This window comes from Schistocerca americana, chromosome 4, assembly GCF_021461395.2.
Source record: "Schistocerca americana isolate TAMUIC-IGC-003095 chromosome 4, iqSchAmer2.1, whole genome shotgun sequence".
Classification (NCBI taxonomy): domain Eukaryota; kingdom Metazoa; phylum Arthropoda; class Insecta; order Orthoptera; family Acrididae; genus Schistocerca; species Schistocerca americana.
In genome coordinates this window covers 149,546,210-149,571,080 of record NC_060122.1, presented here as the reverse complement: position 1 = coordinate 149,571,080, position 24,871 = coordinate 149,546,210, and positions in this window count along the sequence as shown.

The following is a 24,871-nucleotide window of genomic DNA, read 5'->3' as shown; positions in this document are numbered from 1 at the left end:
GCTTTGCCGTGGTACTGAGGTCAGTACTTTTGAAAAAAGGGCGGAGTTTCTATGATCATACCATAAGCTTTGTTCCTGAGAAAGTCAACATGTTTATGGAGAAAGGAGTGTTCGTCCAAAGTGACCCCAGGTAAGTCACCGTTGACCACCAGGGGATATCCCACCCATGCAGTCTCAAGTTGGTAGGCGTGAGGGGTGTTTCTTGCTGAAATAGATGGCTGCCATCTTGGCAGGATTTAGTTGCAGTTTACTGGTTTTACAACAAGCGGCTGTGGCACTGAAGGCGTCGAATGTTGGCGCGAATATGTCTGCCGCTGGTGAGAAACTCTGTATCATTGGCAAATTGCGCAATTCGTACCCCTGTGACAATTGGCATGGCATAATCGATTTGGGCTGGAGTCTGAACCTCCAGAGTAGGCACGATTCCATTATGTAAGTACCTTTTGAATTGGGGCCAGTTATTTTCCTGGTGAATTTGCTGGTTCAGTAGGGCATTTGTCTGTGGTAGCGACGCCAGAACAGGATCATCGTTCGGCGATAAGTCATTGATGGTAACAAGACGGGGGTCAATCCCAAGTCTTTGGGTGATAACAATGTCAAATACGTCTGAACGTTGATATCTGGCGGAGGGTGTGTGAGTTAGCTCAAGAGGTTCCCAGATCTACAGGTCAAAGTCCTGCTCCAGGCGGTGCAGCACGAATCCCCTAGAGTTTCTGGCTTGAGAATTCCAAGTAGGATGCTTCGCCAATAAACGTCTTTCCGTTTGGTGCTAAGATATGATGCAACTCTTGTGCCATGAGCTACATTACAGGGCAAAGATTGTCGCCGCAAAAGTGACCTGTCCTAAATCTGTCCAGACTGAAACTGCAGTTACCTCCAGGTCCTGTAGGTTGGCTAGGTCGACATACCGGTGAGTAATAGTATGGCGAAGGTAAAGTGCTGTGCCACCACCTCGTGTATGTCTGTAATTGCGGGAACCCACCGTATTTCGAAGTTTTAAAGGTTCATTTGGCTGTAGGTGAGTCTCTGACAAGAGCACTATATCGATCTTGTGACGGCCATTGGAATTTTGTAGTTCACGTTCCTTAGTGCGAACTCCAGTAGCTTTCCATAGACAGATGCGGAGGTCCTCTGTGTGTGCGACCACGACATTAATCTGACCCCTCAACCTGAGCCAGTGTTTCCACCAGTATAACTATCTTAGACAGCTTGTCTTTAGCTGCCAATATCTTTTTCTGACTACTAAGAAATCTGAGAACAGTTGTCACCTCTGTAAGCGCAGCATCTGCATCTTTGTTCCGAGACGCCCTCGGTGTTGAACGACCAGTGTCACGCCGTACACCCTGCATTGCTGAAGTAAACGCTCGTCCGTGTTGTGTTATAGCTTGTAACATCCCCGGAGAATTTTGAAAGGACAATAATTAAATGTTAATGGGAATAGAACCTAGTGTAACCTCCCCGTAATTATTTTTAAATGATATGAATTGAATAAAAATGCAATTAGAGCCAAATGTTAGGTTCCCACAGTAATAAAACTCAATGATAATAAAACTGTGAAAAAAATATTAAGTCCCCACAAAATTAACGTTAAGATCAACCTGATAAATTGATTCTGGGAGGAAAAGCAAAGGAAATATTGTTTCAATTGTAATGATTATTTTCTTAAAAAGATTGCTTTGAGAACAAAATTATTATTGGGGCAATTCTTGAACAAATTAATTACAGTTAACATACATTACATTATCAGATGTGCACAATGCTGCTTCATTACCTTATTTAAAAAATATACCTCGTCCCGAACCTTGACCAGAGACCCATGTCGACGCCCGCCGACTCCTCACACACAACTCCGACTATCTCGCGCGCGCTACTAGCACAGACGGACTACATGCTCTCGCGACTCGCTACGTACAACAGCAGCCTCGCAACTGAACTGAACTCTCGCGCGGTCAAGCGCAGACTAGCAACGATAAATAACTCTCTGGTCAGAGATTCTGTCATGCCTCGCCATCGCTGCTACTGAATACATACGTGTTTCATAACCCTCCACTGGGGGGGCAAAAATTTGGCAGCGATGGTGAGTCATTTGGACTTGCCATGAGCAACAAATTTTTTCTTAATTAATTAATTTTTACAATTCACAGAATATTCAGATGTAGAACATGAATTAAATGTGGTGCACATGCACCGAGTACAAAACATTTCAGACAATGGCAAAAAATATATACAATGAGTACAGAACATATGACATAAGTGCACACGCAGTGAAAAACTCTTTAGCATTTTCACAACAAATAAATATAATGGCAAAAAATCATGTTAATAAGTGACATAAGTGCACATATACTGCAGTTCAGCAAATCGAAAAGAAAATGTATAGGCCATGAATATAAATAATGGTAGCAAAAAAATGATTTTCATTATGTTACAAGAATTAGGATAGGAAAGGGAAGGATTGCATCATGGTTGTAGCACTTTAAGTTGCACGCAGCTGCACTGAAAGTCCATATCTTTCCACAGAAGTACAACACCAAGTGAGACAATTTGAAGTTCTTTTCCCAGAAGTATTTATCAGCGTAGCCAAGACACTGAAATGTCGTAGTAATATTCCATGTTTTCACTTTGGCAGTACATTAGGTACACCAAACAGTGGGACCATAATAACGTCTCCATCACTCATGGTGGTGGACAGCATGTCATGTCAACACCACGCTCTTAGAAGGCACACCAACGTAGAATTAGCGCAAAAACCAAATATAGTGCTCCATGATCAGGAGGATGTACAGGACAAATGGATATTGCAGTAATTCAGGGTAGTGAGGTCAGAAGGTGAAGGACATTAAGTCACATACTAGTCTTCATTAGGAATTACATTAGTAGTTTATGGCATTGATAGCCCAGTTATTGAACATTTCTGTACCATGTATGTAGTATTACAGAAAAATGTTCATTAATTGTTTTACATAGAATATTTGCATCCATTCTCTAATTACAAATCCTCAGAAGTCATTACTTAAAACAAGAGGTAGTCAATAATAATGTTGATACTCTATCATTGGTCATCCCAATACAATCATCATTTCTCAGTTACAAAGCATTATTAATTAGTAGCATTCATTTTCCAGTTACAAAACAGTATTAATTAATCATTTGTCATTTCAATATAGTAATAATCAGTAGCCTTCTTTTCCTAGTTACAAAGCATTATTAAATAATCGCATTTTTTTCCCAGTTACAAAGCATAATGAATAGCATTCATTTTCTAGTTACAAAGCATAATTAGTAGCATTCTTTTCCTAGTTACAAAGCATTATTAGTAGTTCTTTCTAGTTACAAAGCATTGGTCATCTCTATACAGTAATTAGTAGTATTTTCCTAGTTACAAAGCATTATTAGCAGTTCTTTCTAGTTACAAAGCATTGGTCATCTCTATACAGTAATTAGTAGTATTTTCCTAGTTACAAAGCATTATTAGTAGTTCTTTCTAGTTACAAAGCATTGGTCATCTCTATACAGTAATTAGTAGTATTTTCCTAGTTACAAAGCATTATTAGTAGTTCTTTCTAGTTACAAAGCATTGGTCATCTCTATATAGTAATTAGTAGTATTTTCCTAGTTACAAAGCATTATTAGTAGTTCTTTCTAGTTACAAAGCATTGGTCATCTCTATATAGTAATTAGTAGTATTTTTTTAAGTGACATATTATTCATACCTGATCAGCATTACTCAGAACTCTCTTAAACTGGTACCATTATTTGGGACTGGTAATACATTTTTTTGTTAGCAGTGCATTGCGTTGGGTAATTATAGGGGAAAGCAAGAGAGAAAAATTTGCTTCTGGGTTGTTGGTGTAAATGAAAATGTCTAACGTCATTCGTCATAAGTCAGCTGTAGCAAGATTATGAAACAAGTAGAGTATATGTAATCACATTCATAGATGACATAGATTTAATGAACAACTGCTTATAGCACATTAATTTCATAAATAATTTCTCCTGCAAAAATATATAAAAAAATGGATTATTAAGCTGAAAGAAGAAATGCATTTTATGCTGAAAAGTAGTGAACTTCGAATTAACAGGTAGTGAAATGTGTATAAAAATGTGTTCCATAGCTGTCCTTTCCAAAACGTTCCATCATTATACTATGCAATATAACACCTGCTGTCAAAGCGAACTGCAACATATACTTAAATAACTACATAGCATAAATACATAACTTCAACAATATCCTCATCTGTAAGGAAAAAAAATTTCATTATCCATCACTTCATTACTTATATTATCGTAACTCCATTATTATCATCACCTGTAAAGAAAAACTTCATTATCCATAGTAGCATATTCTTCATCATTATTCATCAGCATTCATTATCATCTGCAAAAAATCACTTCATTACTCATTACACAACTATTTCTTATCTCTAGCATATTTCATCACTAAAACTAAGATGTGTAGTTCTGTCTGAGAGCCTGCCTCAGTCGCTTCGTATCCTGAAAGAAAAAATTAGTTAAGACTGCTATTGTACGATGTGTATAGTATATTCTTGTTAATGCTTGTTAATTCTGATCCATTTACTCTTCCTCATCAGATTTTTGCATCTTCTTTCGTTTATTCCGTAGGTGAAATTCCCATTTCTGTTTAATTTATTTCCTTTACACGTTATTTCCGTCTGAAAATGATGAACAAAGATTATTGTCTTGCATTTAACTCATATACCCATTAAATAATGACTGGTTTATAGTAACATAATTTGAGCATACAGCATAACATGGCAGAAAACGTAATATGTCAAAGACAAAGGCAGTGTTCAGAGGCAAAAAGTGTACACAGAATATCACAACGCAGCAGCAAAAAAAAAAAAAAATGTAAAACAGTCACGATGTTGAGATATCATAGGGCAAAAAATGTCAAAGTCAACTGGTGTTTGCTATATCCTAACCATTTCATAGTGCATACAAACAAAACATGAAAACAATCGTACATACATTAAAAAAATGGAAAATGTGCATGGTCTGATGTGTAATGACAACAAAAGCGACCTGCTAACCTTACCTTGCCGGGCACTTGTCAAGAAAAAATACGACAATCATCAGTAAATAGTCACATAAATATAATTGCATAAGTGGTCATAAAATGTGTAAGTTCATCTGGAAAAATATGCACGGTCTGATGTGTAACGACAAGAAGAGCGACTTGCCAAGAAAAAATACGATAATCATCAATAAGTAGTCATGTGAATATAATTGCAGAAATAGTCATAAAATGTGTAAATGGCATCATAGCATGTTAAATCATAAGTGTCTTCATTCAATAAAGGGTTTAATGTTAAACACATGGTGGTTGCCTTTACTTTTTCTGGTTCTCAGAGCTTCGACGTGTACAACATTGGGGTGAGGAATGCTGCGAATCCGATATGGACCTGCGTATAGAAGTTCAAATTTGCTGCACTTAATTTTATTCTGCTGGATAAATAGTGTGTACGTACTAATATCTTCTGTCCAATGTGAAAGTCTCGGCGTGTACAAACCTGTTTTTGCTGTCTTCTCCGGCGCTCTGCGGCACGTTTGATGTTGTTCAGCGCAATGCCAATTATTTCGTGGTGTCGTGATCGACGAGATGTAGGAAAATTTACTAATTCTGTAATTATGTTTGGTGGTTCAACGTTTTTCAGTATAACAGGCGGAGATAGCACAGTGGATTCATTTGGAATGGAATTAATTACATCTTGGAATGAGAATATGTGTGTGTCCCAATCAATATGTCTTTTGTGGCAGTATATTCTACAAAGTTTACCAATTTCTTTCATTAATCGTTCACAGGGGTTCGAAGAAGCATGGTACTTGGATATATAGATCGGAGAAATGTTTCTAGCTCGTAACATGCGTGTCCATATAGCAGAACGAAATTGTGATCCATTGTCAGAAATTACTTTCATCACATGCCCTACATGAAATAGAAAATGTTTTACAAATGCTTTCGAAACGGTTTTAGCAGTAGCTTTGCGTAACGGAGTGAAAGTAACAAATTTTGAAGTGAGTTCAACAGCGACCAAGATGTAGCAAAACCCTCTATTGGTTCTGGGAATCGGACCAAAAATGTCTACAGCGGCCATATGTCTCAATTTAACAGGTACAATAGGATATAATGGAGGAATATGTGAAGTCGTGTCTGATTTAGCTTTCTGGCAAATTTTACATGACGCTAAAACTCGTCGTATACGTTTTTCCATGTTGGTAAAATAACAGTTCTGTCTCAGTATAAGAAAACATTTTCTTGCTCCGTAATGTGCGTAACTTAAATGAGTGTACCAGATTAATTTGTTAACCAGTTTGTCAGGAATGCATAATAACCAATTGTTGCTGTCAGGGTGAGAGCGGCGAAATAGAATGTCATTGCGTACAGTGTAGTGGTTTATAATCGTAACATTATTCTTATCTTGCCAAAGGTGTTTAATTTCTTTCCACACATTGTCTTTATTCTGCTCTCGTGCCATGTCCTGTAATAACGATGAAATAAAATTTTCAAATGCAACTTGTTGGATGTACATTACGCTGAAATTTGCTTTGCGGAAGTTGGTTGCGACGTCTTGATGATTGTTGCTGAGAGAACGAGATAGTGCGTCTGCTACAACATTTTGTGTACCGGGAATGTGAACAATTGCAAAATTAAATTCCTGTAGACAAAGCTTCCATCTGCTTAATCTGTCGTGTGTGAATTTAGCTGAAAGTAAAAATTGTATCGCTCTTTGGTCTGTGTAGACGGTGGTATGTCTGCCATAAAGAAAGTGCCGAAATCTCGTAAAAGCCCATACAACACATAATGTTTCCAGTTCTGTAACAGAATAATTTCGTTCCGCAGGTGACAGAATGCGGCTTGCAAATGCGATGTTTTTAATTATTGTAGAGCCATCTTCTTCCATTTCCTGAAAAATGTGTACGCCTAAAGCGGTGTTGGAACTGTCGGTGGCATGGAAAAATTTCTGGTAAGATCTGGGTGCGATAAAAGTGGTGCATTCAACAAAGCATGTTTCAGGTTCATGAATTCAGAATGTGCTTGCTTATCCCAAGACCAAATAGTGTTTTTATCTGTCAATTGACATAATCTAGGTGTGTCTAAAGCAGAGTGATGAATAAATTTACGAAAAAAGTTAATTAAGCCCAAAAAACTGCGTAGTTGTTTCTTCGTCGTAGGAACAGTAATGTCACGTAGAGCTTGAAGTTCCTCCGGATCAGGCGCAATGCCTTCCGCTGAAATTACATGTCCAAGAAATTTTATAGAAGTTTTGCCAAAGTGCGATTTACTGAGGTTAACTGTGAGTCCTTGTGCATGAAAAGTTTGCAACAGTCGTTCTAAAATCACATTGTGTTCAGACCAGTTAGCTTCTGCGATAAAAATGTCATCTACGTACGTCGTAATTCTGTCCTTAAGTTCTGTCGGAAGTATTGTGTTCAAACCGCGAATAAAAGCTGCAGAAGAAATAGTTAAACCGAATGGTAATTTACAAAATTGATAACAGTCGCCAAAACAGAGAAAAGCTGTATACTTTCTGCAATTCGGATGAAGTTGAATTTGCCAAAATCCCGATTCCAAATCTAGTGTCGAATAAATAGCAGTACCATGAAATTTCTGTAGAAGTTCCTCTAGTGTCTGTGGTCGATCTGTTTCATTAATAATAATGTCATTAATGTGACGCGAATCAAGTACGAGGCGAAGTGAGCCATCTTTTTTCTTAACAATATGTAGCGGGTTTATGTACGGACTAACTGTTGGTTCAATAATTCCTTGGTCGAGCATATCTTGCAATTCTTTTTTAACTTGTTCTCTATGGATATACGGAATGGGATAATGCTTTGCTTTAAATGTGTCGTGCTGTTTGACTTGAAATTCATACATAAAACCGGACATAGTACCAGGGACATTGTCGAAAACTGGAGCTTGCTGTAAAAGAATTTTGTATAGTTGCTTGCGTTCGTCGTCTGTATTTGCATTGCTCTGTTTAACTTTATCAGAAATCATCTGCATTACGTCGTAGTCAGCTTCGTCTGGAGTGTTATAGTTATGTACGTATGTATCAGTGCACAATGTGGAATTACAGTCTATGTTACGTGATACGGAAATGACCTCTGTACAACTAATTGTTTGTTCTTCCGCAGATAAAGAATGCTGAAATTCTAAAGCCAATTGCACATTTTCATCCTTCAACATTAAATAGGAATTTTGAAAATAAATAACTGCGTCGTGTTGTATGAGAAAATTAGTACCTAAAATAACGTCTGTTGTCAATAAAGGAACAATCCAAAAATTTGAGTGAAAAGTATGACCTACAATACAAAATGATAAATGCGTCTGTAATTTAACGTCTACACCTTTACTCGATACTGCTCCTTTTACTTTCGTTTTGCCTAATGGTAATGTAGGATAGGCATTCTCTTTATTACACTCGTTGAAAGTTTCTTCATTTATTACTGACATAGGTGATCCAGAATCGATTACTGCTGAAAATTTCGATGAACCAACTTTAATTTCGATGACAGGATGTGAAATGGTTTTCTGAACAACAGGTCTTTCCTGCAAGAGAGTGTCTCTGATGTCAAAAGTAATAACATTTTCGTGAACAACGTTCTGCGTGTCTAAAGTAGTGCTCGTGTTACTGGAAGATGCGACCTGTACAGTATCTAGTCAGATTCTATCTGAGGTGTTACTATTTTCAGGAGGATGTTGTGGCATTTCCACTATTTGAACTGTTCTATTACTTCTTCCAGACGTATTACGTTCTGGATGATACCTACTATCGGGTTCGTTCATGAGAATATGTTCTTGTGATAATTTTGCTGTTGGTAAGACCGACTATTGTTAGATGTACGCTGAAAATTGTCCTCATTATTTTTACGTCTGTCGTGATAGTCATTCCTATACGGTGCATTGCGATAGGAATTGAAGTATTGTGTTTTCTGCACGTAATTGTTCCTTTGCTGCCGTGCGTTACTATTTGTTGTACCAGGGACTATACGTCCACGCGGCGAAACATTAAAGTTAGGTTGACCTTGTGCATTACATTGTTGGTTAGGTATGCTAACCGGCTGTCTTTCATGCTGTTGTGGTGGAACACGTCTATTGTTACTATAATGTGGTTCCTGTTGCTGAAAATTTTGACGATATTGATAATTAGAATTTTGTCTGTTATTAAAGTTTTGGTGGTTGACATTCCTAAAGCGTCTGTTACTTTTACTATTGAAATTACGTGGTTGATCGTAATTACTGTAAGTTTGCTGGCCTTGGTTGTTATATGAAAAATTTTTGTTTACGAAGGAATAGTCTGATTGCTGCACTTCTAAAAGCTGCAACAGATCCCTGAATGCCGAAATATTTTCTTTTTGCTGACCCATTAAAAGTGACACTCTTAATGACCGTGGTAATTTAGAAATGCATAATTGTATAAGTGCAGATTCAGTTTACGGTTCACTTAGGTACTGGTTTTGTTGCACCATGTGCTCAAAGAATTGCGTCACACTGGGAAAATTTGAGTTCTCATAATTTGGTAAGCTAATTAACTGATCTTTAATTCCACGCTGTGTCGTCTTCGACCAATACGCTGACAGAAAAGCGTTCTGAAACTCTTCTACCGAATAACATTGTCTCGCGATCGGTCTCATACGAGTTGCCGGTTCGCCTTCCAAAAAAACTACAAATAAATTCAAGTTTGTGCGTTACAGGCCAAGTCGGTGGAAAAGCAAAGCTAAACTGTTGTATCCAATCCAGTGGGTGAATCTGTGTTCTGTCATTTTTAAACACTTTAAATTTTCTCACTGATAGAAAATGTTTGTAATCGAAATTATCCTCTCTGTATGACGGAATAGGTTCTGTATTGTAAGAGAATCTATTTGTTTGTGTCTGTTCTGAATCTATGTCCCATACTCTCTGTAGATTACCCAAGTTATACGCGCTGCATGAGTCTGACAAATGTTCACTACGTGGCGTCTGCTGTGATGTGTTAAACCCTGAAACATTTTTTATCTCTGTTACCTCTTGCTGTAAACATGACAATTTTCTACGTAAGGTGTTATTAGATGAATCGATCTCATTGATCGTCTGATGTAGATTTTGAAATTCAGGTGTTTGATTAAATGAAATTGGCGCAGCATCGTCTGATTTGCTCTCATTATTACTTTCAATAACATCAATACGACTGGCCAATTCATCATATTTTTCAGTCAGTATTTTTATCTGATCATCGTTTTTAGTGTCAGTGGCATCAATCTGTTTTTGCAATTTACGTGTAGTTTCGTTCAGTTTTTTAACGTCAGCTTTGACGACATCGGAATCCTGTGTTAGTTCTAATTGTTCGAGGCTGTCGGTCACTGTTTGAAAATCTGTTGTGTATGTGTCTGTTTTCAATTTAAGATCGGAAATTTCGTCACGTAATTCTGTGTTCGACTGTTTGATGGTATTAATTTCATCGGACACTGCAGCAATATTGTTGTCTACGTATGTCTTTACCTTCGCAAACAATTTACGTTTGTCTTCTTGTCTCTGTGCTGTGATTGTTTCCATTACTTGACGTTTTACTTTATTTTGATCCTGAATAAATTTGCGGAAACGCGTATCACTGTTTTGTATGTGGTGGTTAAAGCGCTCGTCAATTTCAGTGTTCTGTTGGTCGAATTTCGCGTCTATCTTTGCATCCATTGTGCGCGAAAGTTCTGCTGTCATTAGTTTAAACTCGTCGTGTAATTGTGTAGCCTTTTCAGAGCATTGTTTAGCGACTCCGCTAATTTCGTCTCTAAGTGTTTCTGTTGTAGCTGTTTGCATTTCCCTTAATTCTTGAGCAACAGATCTAATTTCTTCGCTACTTTTTCTTGAACAAGCCTCAATTTCCTCGCGTAACTGTGCCTTAGTATCATGACACTGCGCGGCAACAGCTCTAATCTGTTCACTAAGCTGTCTCGAATTGTTGTCTAATTTTTCATTAAGGTTGTCTAATTTTTCACTCTGTTGTTTGGAATCTTCCCTATTTTGTATCAATATTGCCATAATTTGACCTAATGTAACATTATCTACTTTATTATCCGTGCTGTTTGATTGCGTACCTGCAATTGTCGCGTTTTGTGTGACCATTTGGTCAATCTGAGATTTACAAAAAGGTTTGCCAGTCAAATGTATACTGTCAGTCACTATTTCGGAATTAAATAAATCCGTCATACTTTCAGTACACTGTCCATTTTCATTAGAAAAATTTGTCTGTACCTTACTTGAATTTTCCAAACTGGGTGTGTTAAGCTGGGCAGCGCTCATTACAATAGGGCGCCCCGCGTCATCAATTGTCAGATTAGCAGAGGACACAATTAAGTTCGTTTGTTCATCATTAAGATAAAAATCATCATTAGTGGTTGGAACGCACTGATTGTCAGTGAACGCAGGATTGTCATCATTACACTGCGTGTCACAAGTACTATCGGTGAAGTTGTTTAAGTCGGTAATTTCATTCATAATACCTCGCGATACACTATTCACAGTCTTTCGCGGCATTTTTACAATAGTCACAATTATTCACAAATGAAATAAGCACAATGCAAAAAGCAACAAACACAAATACAACAGAGCAACGAATTGCTGATGATCTGAGGAAAGAAAGTCATAAAATTAGTAAAAGCGTTGCGCCAAATGCTAATTATATTAAGTAAATAAGAGCAAATATCTGACTACTTCTCAGAAGATTCTCAACGAAATACGATCCCAGACCGGATGTCGCCAAGTGTAACATCCCTGGAGAATTTTGAAAGGACAATAATTAAATGTTAATGGGAGTAGAACGTAGTATAACCTCCCCATAATTATTTTTAAATGATATGAACTGAATAAAAATGCAATTAGAGCCAAATGTTAGGTTCCCACAGTAATAAAACTCAATGATAATAAAAATGTGAAAAAATGTTAAGTCCCCACAAAATTAACGTTAAGATCAACCTGATAAATTGATTATGGGAGGAAAAGCAAAGGAAATATTGTTTCAATTGTAATGATTATTTTCTTAAAAAGATTGCTTTGAGAACAATATTATTATTGGGGCAATTCTTGAACAAATTAATTACAGTTAACATACATTACATTATCAGATGTGCGCAATGATGCTTCATTACCTTATTTAAAAAATATACCTCGTCCCGAACCTTGACCAGAGACCCATGTCGACGCCCGCCGACTCCTCACACACAACTCCGACTATCTCGCGCGCGCTACTAGCACAGACGAACTACATGCTCTCGCGACTCGCTACGTACAACAACAGCCTCGCAACTGAACTGAACTCTCGCGCGGTCAAGCGCAGACTAGCAACGATAAATAACTCTCTGGTCAGAGATTCTGTCATGCCTCGCCATCGCTGCTACTGAATACACACGTGTTTCAAGCTGCAGTCCAAACCTGGTCCCGTGATGGTGGAGGGGGGAGGGGGCTAATTGAGCAGCCAGGCCAGCAATGTCAGCTATTACAAGTTTCACGCCACTAGAAACAGTTGGACATTCGCTCTGTTGTTGTGCAGGACGTGAGGCTGACGTGCAGAACTTCTTGAGAGCGTTCTGAAATTCGCTACAGCCGTTCCAAGAAGCTGCATGTGGGCCCCACCAACCTGCATGTTTAGGAGGTGAGCTTGGAGGTACTGTGCATTTAGTAGTGGTGCGCATCGCGCCACATTTAACACAGCATATGGGTAATCGGTAATAGTTAGATGTGAGTATCCTATTTTGGCAGCGTTTACACTGGAATGATCCGTTGCAGTAGCAGTAACGCTACACTCGCAAATTCGTCGACAGCACATAGCAGACTCCATAGACAGTATCAGATTTATCCCCCTTTGGTAGCGTCACAGTGTACACCGCCAGTGGATGGAGTTTTCCTTGGTCTTATACTTGAACTGATGTACATCCCTTATGGTAAAACCTTGTTCTTGTAGGTCTTTGTGTAGCTCCTCCGCAGTAACAGGAGGTGGCAAATCTTTGACCACCACCAGGTGACCTCCTGGTAAGTGTGAAATGGTAGCTATTGATTCTTGCAAAAGGTGAACGCCTTCTGGTATTGCTCGAAGATGTCAATTTAGAAATTTACACACAACCACCAAACACATGAACTTATATGTACTAGGCATGTAGCAGCAACATTTTAGAATGAAACATTCGTACACTTATTTACAAGTCTAATCGTAGCCATCAAAACGCAACAAATACATACGACGGCAAAATATGATATTTTCTATGAGCATAGTGACCAATACCATACCTCTAAACGACATTCCAAGATGTAAACTGAAGTACCTTCGCAAGAGGTTTGCAGCGTCAACTGACAGCAGATGACTGTAGCTATGTCAGCGACACAGCACAGACTGCTACCTCCATCTGGTGGTAGGAATATGAATGTTATACCCCGAAAGTGCAAGCAGAGACCTAACAGGGTATCGTGCAGCTATGTCCATCATGAAAGAAAGTGGCATAAAACGACGCGCCGGCCGGAGTGGCCGTGCAGTTCTAGGCGCTACAGTCTGGAGCCGAGCGTCCGCTACGGTCGCAGGTTCGAATCCTGCCTCGGGCATGGATGTGTGTGATGTCCTTAGGTTAGTTAGGTTTAATTAGGTCTAAGTTCTAGGCGACTGATGACCTCAGAAGTTTAGTCGCATAGTGCTCAGAGCCATTTGATCCATTTAAAACGACGCATCGCTGTAAATAAGTGATTCACATGGCTCACAGCTGACTGCACAGCTGCAGTTCTGACTTGATCACTGACAGCTTGCCCCCGACAACTCACGTCCTACACCAATCACATTAGGCTGGGGTTACAGCACCAAACAATGCTCCAGTTCACATCAGTTAGGAAGACATCAATACAGAATCGTAACCGTCAAAAACGTGGTAAATACAGACAATGAAAAAAGAATGACATCTTACGAGATTAATGGCCCCTACCCCTCTTATCTGCGGCATCTCAACATGGGAAACCAGTATAGATGCTAGACCACAGTGTATGCTGTAGACAAGATCTAGAGACTGCCGGCGAACAGAACCCCCTCTCATCCGCGTAACGGATGAGCATGATGCTGTCAGCATGGTGGGGCTACGAACCATGAGGTACAATGCGGCACGGGGGCTGTCGGTTCCCATCGAAGTTGGCGCTGTGGGGAGCACGTGCGCTGGCTCCTTACGCAACTGCCAGCCAGCAATGTTTTATGATATACTCCATATGCGCTACTTGCAGAGTATAATGACATCAGACGTTTCCACTGAATTTCGAAGTCGGACGACGAAATACCACGAGCTATTCTATAGACGTCAGAGAGCAAGTCACTGAATTTTACTGTGCCAGTTCACCTCTTTTTAGTGTCTAGATTCTGTCTTACATGGATTGAAGAAGCTTTTGACAGGTTGAAAGGGAAGGAATACATGTTGTCGTTATTCTGTCTCCTGAAAGGGCATAAGACGTCTTGCAAAACTGAACAGCTGGTTAGTGCTAGCGATATAGACCTTTGCTTGCATGCATCAACTTGATGATATTTCACACAGTGAATTTAACATTTCTACTATAAATTCGAACCCACAGAGTAGGTATAGATTCGACGTATGATACTACCCATTGAATTATCACATTAAGGTGCTCCCAATTCTGCAATAGATCCAAAGTCACAACAACTAGGAAACTGTTAGTTCCACACAAATTTTAACAAAGAGTGGTGCTGTAGATATAATGGCTTGTTAATGTTTGCAAGATATCTTAGTCTACTGTCAGCACCTCCTGTACTTTACGAAATCAATTGGTTTGGTATGATTTATGTAAAGTATAATGACAGCAAACATCTCCACTGAAGTTCTGAGATGGACATCAAGATGTAGAGAGCAATGCAATAACATATCCACATTTACATGACACACTTAAGTGCTTGGCAGAGGGTTACTCAAACCACCTTCAGGCTATTTACCTACCGTTCTATTCTCTAAAGCACTTGAGAAAAATGAACATTTAAATCTTTCTGTATGAGTTCTGATTTCTCTTATTTTATTATGATGGTCATTTTGCCCTTGGTTGGCCACAATAAAATATTTTCACATTTGGAGGACAAGTTGGTGATTTCATGAAAATATCTCGTCAATAGAAAAACGCCTTTTTTATGATTGACATCCCAATCAACTAGCTTATCCAAGAATGCATATCCAGAGGAAAGGTCAGGGGGTTGTCTGAGAGTTAGCCCCCCCTCCCCTCCCCTCGACATTTTCCCCTGGATATTATGGTGTCTTGGACAAGCGAGCTATATAATGACTGCCACCTAGACGAGAAAAGTCGCTGACAAATTATACTTAATGCTGTGCTACGTTCCATATAGTGTACATTATAGCACCTGATAAAACGTAGGGACTAGCTAGACACAGAAAAAAGAAACTGAAACATGCAGAAACTAAAAATCTCAGAGATTAGACCGCTAATGGAATTTCTAAAACACACTATCATTCGCTTTACATTCATAAAGACTCTCATAGTAAAACATTGTATTTTACAGGAAGTTGTCAAATAAACTAAAATATGTGCTAGGTGCAAAATCTATCTGATAATTAAGGGGACACACCCCTGAATGGTCTAAATTTTTGTCATTATCTTCATCTTCATAGTGCAACTGATCTATAAATTAGGGGTAGCTCAAAATTCTTACACACAATTAGGGTCATTAGTCAAAGCATTTCCCAAAAAATCATTGAGATATTTATTATATTTTGGTACTGACAACAATACTTATAATAGTATAAAAAACAGAACACTATTTCACTGTGTTACCACTCTCTTTGGAACCACTTACTGCACAACTTGGAAAAAGAGTCAGAGTACAGACAACATTCACACAAGTGTTCTATGCCCCCAATTTCCTTCCCTGATGCTGATCTGTGAAGAAGACAAGTAATTTATTTTACTACAACAAAGATATTTAAAAAGGTAGCTCAAATATCACCAACATCATCATCATGTTATAAATTTTTTCTGGAAATAGTAGGCAAGGGAGGTAGAGGAGGTCATTCTAAATATTTGTAACAATTTTTATGAGTTTAACTTCAGTCATTTAGGAGAAAAATGTACATGAATGATGGAAATTCAAGTTTTTGGTGAATGGCATAAGAATATTTACAGATTTATTAACTTACCATTATGCTTGTTTAGAACATTCCAGCTGCACACTCTGTCCTCCTCTTTCCTTATCTTCCATACTCTTTCTCTTCATTCTTTTCTTTATCCTTGACTCCTTGGTAGCAGTTTCTGCAGCAATTTCTGCATAGGTTACCCGGCGCTTTTGTTAGAGCTGAAGCCATATTCCGTTTCGTCTGGATGTTCAATTTCTTCATAACATTGGTCCTTGAAATTGCACCATCATTGAATGTTATTATTGCATCGATTACACCAATATTCAGCACTGTCAGCCAGCAAATTCAGTTTGGGTATTCTCTCCCATATACAGCTGTTGAAGCTTTCATCTGCATTCTGAGAGAGACCATGCATAAATTTCCTAAGTAGATTTTTATTTGCCAGGTCCCTATATATAGGCCTAATTGCCCCCATTATAGCAAGTAGTAAGGAATGCTGGTGGGCATATCGTATGCCTGTAGCATTGTTCAACCAGTACTTGCAGCACGAATCTTCCCCTTTTGTACACAAACCATGCCGTGGGGTTTCATCTGTTGACCCTCTGTGAAAACATGCTGCCCAAACAGCACATCTCATGTTCTCCAAATCTCCTACATTTCTCGTTATTGCTAGTCCATAATACTGAGTCAAAGAATCAATTTCACTTTTTGTAAGACGACTGGACAACCTATGTGTTTTCTGCCTGGCAGTTTTTTTTCACTGAAGTCTTTACATAATTTTCTCATCCAAGCTCCCATTCTTTTTTGTACATGCCCAACACATTCAAGCTTTTATAACAGGGTGTCACCATATGGTCTGTCATTAACAACAGTACTGTGTCCTTTACAGTTTCCATCCCCAAGGTAGCCTACATACCGCACACCACAACTGACCGCTGATCTTCTAAAAATGTTTATAACTCCATTCGTTTCCGTTTCCACTTGGGCTATCAAAGTTCTTTACACAAACATTGGTGCCAATACATTTGTTTGAAAACCCTGGAAGTGCTGTGTTAGACATTCATAATCAAGTATCTTGACCAGTTTCAATAAATGTGGCAGTTACAACACCATTTAGAGAAGTATGATCTCTCTTCTGTAAAGATCCATCAAATGCTGCTACAATGTCTGTATTCTCGAACAAGACTACTGCTTCTCCTGCTGGTCTTTTCTTAGAATGTTCACTTACACCACATAAAGCATTATGTATTAATTTATAGTATCTGTCGAATCTCAGTGGAGGTGGAAGCAAATCCATCACTGCACAAAAAGTCTGGGCAGCTCTCCTTCCCCTTCCAATACATCGCATTGCATAAGCAAACTGAATATTTACACATTTACACTGTAATGTTACTGGAGATGTCATAGTATCACTGTGCATCTTACATGAGTTACAGGCAATCACTAACTGACTTGAAAGACCTTTCCTTGCTGAAATGTCCTCAGAAACGACAATACTATCTTCACAATTGCAATAATTGCGTTTCACTGTTGTTGTTGTGGTCTTCAGTCCTGAGACTGGTTTGATGCAGCTCTCCATGCTACCCTATCCTGTGCAAGCTGCTTCATCTCCCAGTACTTACTGCAACCTACATCCTTCTGAATCTGCTTAGTGTATTCATCTCTTGGTCTCCCTCTACGATTTTTACCCTCCACGCTGCCCTCCAATGCTAAATTTGTAATCCCTTGATGCCTCAGAACATGTCCTACTAACCGGCCCCTTCTTTTTGTCAAATTGTGCCACAAACTCCTCTTCTCCCCAATTCTATTCAATACTTCATCATTAGTTATGTGGTCTACCCATCTAATCTTCAGCATTCTTCTGTAGCACCAGCACTCTTCAAAAGTCTTGACAGCATATTTTGGTTCACAATAACATTTATGTCGTTATTGCTGCTTACGGTACTACTAGGCTTGTTCTTATTACATTCAGAAAGCGAAAGTTTACGTCTAGAAGCACTGCTTGTAGACACAATTTCTGTGGGCGACTTTTGAAGCAACAGCTGTATATTATTCGGTTGCGTTTCGAACTGGTTGCCACGAAACTTTCGTTTGGGGCAAAATTTCTTTACTCTCGGCATTTGTATCACAGGAAACACACACATACAGAAACAAAACAACACACAGTAACTACAAAACCACATGCACATGAAATTCCAAAATCATTTATTCGCAGATATTTGTTTACATTTGAACTATAGCCTTCTAGCCATGCCTGTAATTTGGTTGCAGCAGTCAGTGCCTCCTAGAATACACATGTGTTAAGAATCCGTAACTAATGACGGAAAAGATGGAAGAACAAAGTAATGCATCAAATATTCTGACACACTTCAAACTGACAGATGGGAATGGCCTCTATGCAACATTACATTCAACCTCAATTTTAGAATGAATGGAAAATGATAATACCAATAAACTATACATTTTTGAAATCAATGTGAAGTGCTCTTTTCTATAGATCAAAAAATTTTTTCAGGTTTTGGTAATTTTCACGAGCATGTCCCCATAAGCACTCTGCTAGGCTGATTCTTCTTACATTTTTATATCCCTAATGCCTCCAAGATTGTGGCCCTATGGTGCATTATGAAGAATGTGCATATTATTCTCTATTCTATTCAGTTTCTGCCAACTCTGAGATAAATACATACTATTCCATTTTGTGGCCGCAGCTGCCCCCAGAGTCTTACATCTAAAGATCTGCTAACCTGGAATATATAGTAACGGTCCCAATGACACAATCAATTCTATACTCCCCACCCTGAAAAATAATCTTTCTATTCTACGTTATGTCTAATTCTCAATCTTAGTGTGCTATTTAAAATGGAAGTCACGTTTGATGTTGGATCTTGTGTCGCAGTTCTTGATTTGCTGTGATATCTTGCCTTGAAAAGTCATAGGGACAGCTCTAACCTTAACAATATCTTTGCAATTATTTACTGACACTAATGAAGTTCTCCTCTATTCCATTTTCTTTATTTTATTATATGGTTACATCACGTCTTTCTCTGTGTACCCATTAGATGTAGATATCAGCTATAAGGTATTCAACTTGTCACATATTTCCTTAACTGCTAAAGGCAAACTAAGTACATGATAAACTTTTGAGGTAAAAAAAGGCCATCTTTTAATTTGATGGATGGCAAGAACTTGTATTAACGATCTAATCAGTACATGAAACTTTCTGGCAGATTAAAACTGTGTGCTGGACTGAGACTCGATGTCAGGATCTTTGCCTTTTGTGGGCAAATGTTGTATCAACTGAGCTATCCAGACTCAACTCACAGCTTGTTCTACAGCTTCACTTCCACCAGTACCTAATCTCCTACACTCCAAAGTTCACAGAAACGCTAGTGCGAATCTTGCAGGTCCAGCACTCATGAAAAAAAGAATATTGCAGAGACATGGCTTAGCCACAGCCTGGGGGGATGTTTCTGGATGCAATGTTCATTCTGCAGTGGAGTGTGCACTGATGTGCTGTGCAAGTTTCGCTGGAGAACTTCTGTGAAGTTTGGAACATATGTGATGAGAAACTGGCGGAAGTAAAAGCTGCAAGGACAGGTCGTTTGCCATGCTTGTGTAGCTCAGTTAGTAGACAACTTGAACTTGAAAGACAAAGGTCCTGAGTTCGAGTTTCAGTCTGGCACACAGACGTAATCTGTCAGGAAGTTTCACATCAGTGCACTAATAACTGTTACTGAAAAGATGGGGGTTGTCAGGTTCGGTAGATGCTGCTATGGATTACCTTAGACCAGACATTTCAAGTAACTTCCATAATATGAATTTGACCCTCACTACCCCAACAGAAATAATGTCCATCATAAAATCTTTAAAATCAAAAACATCTAGTGGGTATGATGAAATATCAACAAAGTTAATTAAAGAATGTGATTCTGAGCTAAGTAACATATTAAGCTATCTGTGTAACCAGTCGTTTATCAGTGGAATATTTCCTGAATGGCTGAAATATGCTGAAGTTAAGCCACTGTTTAAGGAGGGATATAAAGAAATAGCATCAAATTTCCTTCCAATTTCACTGTTGCCAGCATTCTCAAAAATTTTCAAAAACGTAATGTACAGCCATCTTTATAACCAACTTATCTCAAATAACATACTGTCAAAGTCACAGTTTGGATTTCTAAAAGGTTCTGATATTGCGAAGGCTTTCTAAACTTACAGTGAAAATGTGCTTAATTCATTAGACAAAAAATTACAGGCAACTGGTATATTTTGTGATCTGTCAAAGGCATTTGACTGTGTAGATCACAATATCCTTTTAAGTAAACTAGAATATTATAGCATAACTGGAAATGCTGCAAAATGGTTCAAATCTTGTATCTCTGGCAGGAAACAAAGGGTGTTATTAGGAAAGAGACATGTATCAAGCTATCAGGCATCATCAAACTGGGAACTAATTACATGTGGGGTCCCACAAGGTTCCATTTTGGGGCCCTTACTTTTTCTTGTGTATATCAATGACCTTTCATCAGTAACATTACCAGATGGCAAGTTCGTTTTGTTTGCCGATGATACAAACATTGCAATAAATAGCAAATCAAGTGTAGTCTTAGAAAGATCAGCCAATAAAATATTCGTGGACATTAATCACTGGTTCCTAGCCAATTCTTTGTCACTAAACTTTGAAAAAACACACTACATGCAGTTCAGAACTTGTAAGGGGTGTCCCAAGAATATATATGTCTAACATACGATGACAAGAAGATAGAAGAAGTGGACAGTGTTAAATTCTTGGGATTACAGCTTGATAATAAATTCAACTGGGAGGAGCACACCACAGAACTGCTGAAGCGTCTTAACAAATCTCTGTTTGCAATGCGAATTTTGTCAGACATAGTGGATATAAAAATGAAACAGCTGGCATACTATGCTTACTTTCATTCCATAATGTCATATGGGATTATTTTTTGGGGTAATTCATCAAGGCAAGCTAAAGTTTTCCGGGCACAAAAATGTGCAGTAAGAGTTATATGTGGTGTGAACTCAAGAACATCCTGCAGAAGCCTGTTTAGGGAACTAGGGATATTAACTACTGCTTCCCAATATATTTATTCCTTAATGAAATTTGTCATTAAAAATATATCACTTTTTCAAACCAACAGCTCAATTCATGGAATCAATACTAGAAATAAGAATAATCTTCACAAGGATTTAAAGTCACTTAGTCTTGTACAAAAAGGTGTGCATTATTCAGGAACACACATTTTCAATAACTTGCCAGCAGCCATAAAAAGCTTAACAACCAATGAAATTCAGTTTAAGAGAAGCCTAAAGGATTTATTGGTGGCCAACTCCTTCTACTCCATTGATGAATTTCTTAGTAAAACCAACTGATTTGTATATAAGTACAACATAACTTCTGCACAATTTCAGTGCAGTCATGTGTTCATTGAAAATTTGTGTGTGTGTGTGTGTGTGTGTGTGTGTGTGTGTGTAAGTATAATCTAACTTCTCCACCATTTCAGTGCAGTAATGTGTTCATTGTAAATAAGTATTACAGTAGTTGTATTACATGTTTATTACCTTATAAATAAATAAAAAACTTTTTTGTTTTAAATTCAGTGCATTAGTATTTGTAAAATGACTCTTAGTGTTCATTAAAAAATTACGATCATTCCACTTGGGACCTGTGGAATGGTACATTAGCTTATTTGTTTTAGTTGTAAATATTTGTCATGTATTGTTTTTCTGACATGTTCCACATCCTGGAGGACCTCCTCACTACGGATCAATTGGAATGAAAGTAAATCTAATCTAATCTAATCTAAACACTCTGCTCCAGAGAGAAAATCCATTCTGCAAATATCCCCCAGGCTGTGGCTAACAGTGTATCTGTAATACCCTTTCTTCCACAAGTACTTGTCCTGCAAGTTTCGCTGAAGAGCTTCTGCGTTGTTTGGAAGGTATAAGATGCGGTAATTGTGGAAGTGAGGCTGTGATGACAGACACATGCTTGGGTAGCTCAAATGATAGAGCACTTGCCTGTGAAAGGCAAAGGTCCTGAGTTTGAGACGTGGTCAACCACAGAGTTTTAAGCTGCCAGGAAGTTCCACATCAGTACACACTCCGCTGCAGAGTGAAAATTCGTTCTGGAAACATCCCCTCAGGCTGCGGCTAAGCCATATCTCCAGTAGATACATATTGCCATTTCTAGCCCAGTTTTGATGGACATTTGAATTTAAAAACGATCAAGAAAAAATCACGAAATTTCAGGAATTTTAAGCAAAAGGTAACAAAATACACAACAAGTTATATGAGAATCTTCTAACATCAGCAGAACATGTTTCATCTGTTATTGTCACTTAGTAGCTTGTAACTGAAGTTAATAATGCGATAAAATTGTCAGACAATCACAGTAAAGATGAAATGAAAGACATAACACAAAAATATTACTCAATACATGTAACACAATAATATTACTCAATATGTTCTAAAAAAGAGAAAGTAATAAGAAGAGATTTTGACCAACACTTAAATGACCATAGTTATAAAATAGACAAAAGGAGATCTATGTGAAATTTAATTAAAGAAATACCTGGAAACAAAATTAAGTCTGTATATTGGGCTGTATTTAAATGTTTATAAACAATATGTATATGCTCAACAATTGTTTCATGTTTAAATTTGATGTACATATTTTTGTTTATATTATGTTCATAAAAGAACTAGGCTGTTATGAAAAAGAAGTAGTTTTAATACCTAACAATGAAGATAGATATATTAGTTTTGGTAAAAGAGAGAAAATTTTACACCCTAGGTTTGTTGATACATTTAAATTTCTAGCTTAAAGATTCAACAAACTGTCACCAAATTTAAGAAGAGTCTGTTGACAAACATTTTTTCCTGAAAACCCAGTAAATTTAGTAATTTAAAAAGGTTTTTATCGATATGATTATATGGACAGTTGGGAAAAATTTGAAGATGCAAGTCTTCCATCAAAACAAGATCTCTATAATACATTGAATAACTGTGATGTTAGTGATGAAGATTATAAACATGCAAAATTATTTTGGGAAAAATTTAATATCCGAAAGCTTGGTGAATAACTGATCTTTCCTTGTTGTCTGAAATTTTGGAAATTTTAGAAAAAATTGTATAAAAGCATATGCTTTGGATCCATCTTGTTATTTTACAGTGCCAGGTATAAGTTTGGATTCGATGTTAAAAATTACTTAAGTTAAATTACAATTATTAGATGATTACAACATGATACTAATGATTGAGAGAAGTGTAAGAGGGGGTATATCTCAATGTTGTAAGAGATATGTCAAAACAAATAATATATATTGTAAATATTAAGATCCAAATAGGAAATCAAAATATTTAACATATTTAGATGAAAATATTTCATATGTTTGTGCTATGAGTTAATATTTACTGTGCGGAAATTTTGAGCAGAAAAAAATTAGATATTGATATGATGAAAACTGAATTTGGATATGTACTTCAAGTAGATTTAGAACATTCAAAATATTGACATGAAAAATATAAAGAATTCCCATTAGCTCCTGAAAACAACATTGTGCATGGGACTATAGAAATTGTGCATGACACTAAAGAAAAAAGTTATTGACGACTATGATTGACAAAAACAATTATGTACTTCATTATAGAAACCTTAAACAGTATTTATTACTAGGAGTGACGATAATGAAAATACACAACGTATCAAAATTTAAATAATCAGATTGGTTGATGAAATGTATAAATTTGAATACAGAAATGAGGACTAAAGCAAAAAATGATTCTGAAATGATTGTTATGAACTACAAGGATGAGTCAAATGAAATCCTTAAATATTTTTTTAAATTTTATTTATTGTGCAGAAGTGGTACAAAGCTGTATCACTTTTCAACATAATCTCCCCCACGCTGAATGCAAGTCCTCCAGCGCTTACAAAGTGCATAAACTCCTTTAGAAAAAAATTCTTTTGGTAGTCTGTGTAACCACTGATGCGCTGCGTGTCATACCTCTTCATCAGAACGGAACTTCTTTCTTCCCATTGCGTCTTTGAGTGGTCCAAACATATGGAAATCACTTGGGGCAAGCTCTGGTGAGTATGGTGGACAGGGAAGACACTCAAAATGTAGGTCTGTGATTGTTGCAACTGTTGTACGGGCAGTGTGGGGCCTTGCATTGTCATGTTGCAAAGGGACACCTGCTGACAGCAATCCACGCCGCTTTGATTTGATTGCAGGCCGCAGATGATTTTTTAGGAGATCTGTGTATGATGCACTGGTGACAGTGGTACCTCTAGGCTTGCAATGCTCCAAAATGACGCCTTTTTCGTAGCAAAAGAGAGTCAGCAAACCTTCCTTGCTGATGGTTCTGTTCGAAACTTCTTTGGTTTTGGTGATGAGGAATGGCGCCATTCGTTGCTCGCTCTCTTCGTTTCCAATTGGTGGAAGTGGACCCAGGTTTCGTCCCCAGTAACAATGCTTGCAAGGAAGCCATCACCCTCTCGTTCAAAGCGCCGAAGAAGTTCTTCACAAGCATCAACACGTCGTTCTCTCATTTCAGGAGTCAGCTGCCGTGGCACCCATCTTGCAGACACTTTGTGAAACTGGAGCACATCATGTACAGTGTGGTGTGCTGAGCCATGACTAATTGTACACATGCTGCAACGTCATTCAGTGCCACTCGGCGGTTTTCCTTCGCTATGGCTTCAACTGCTGCAGTGTTCTGTAGAGTCACAACTCGTTGTGCC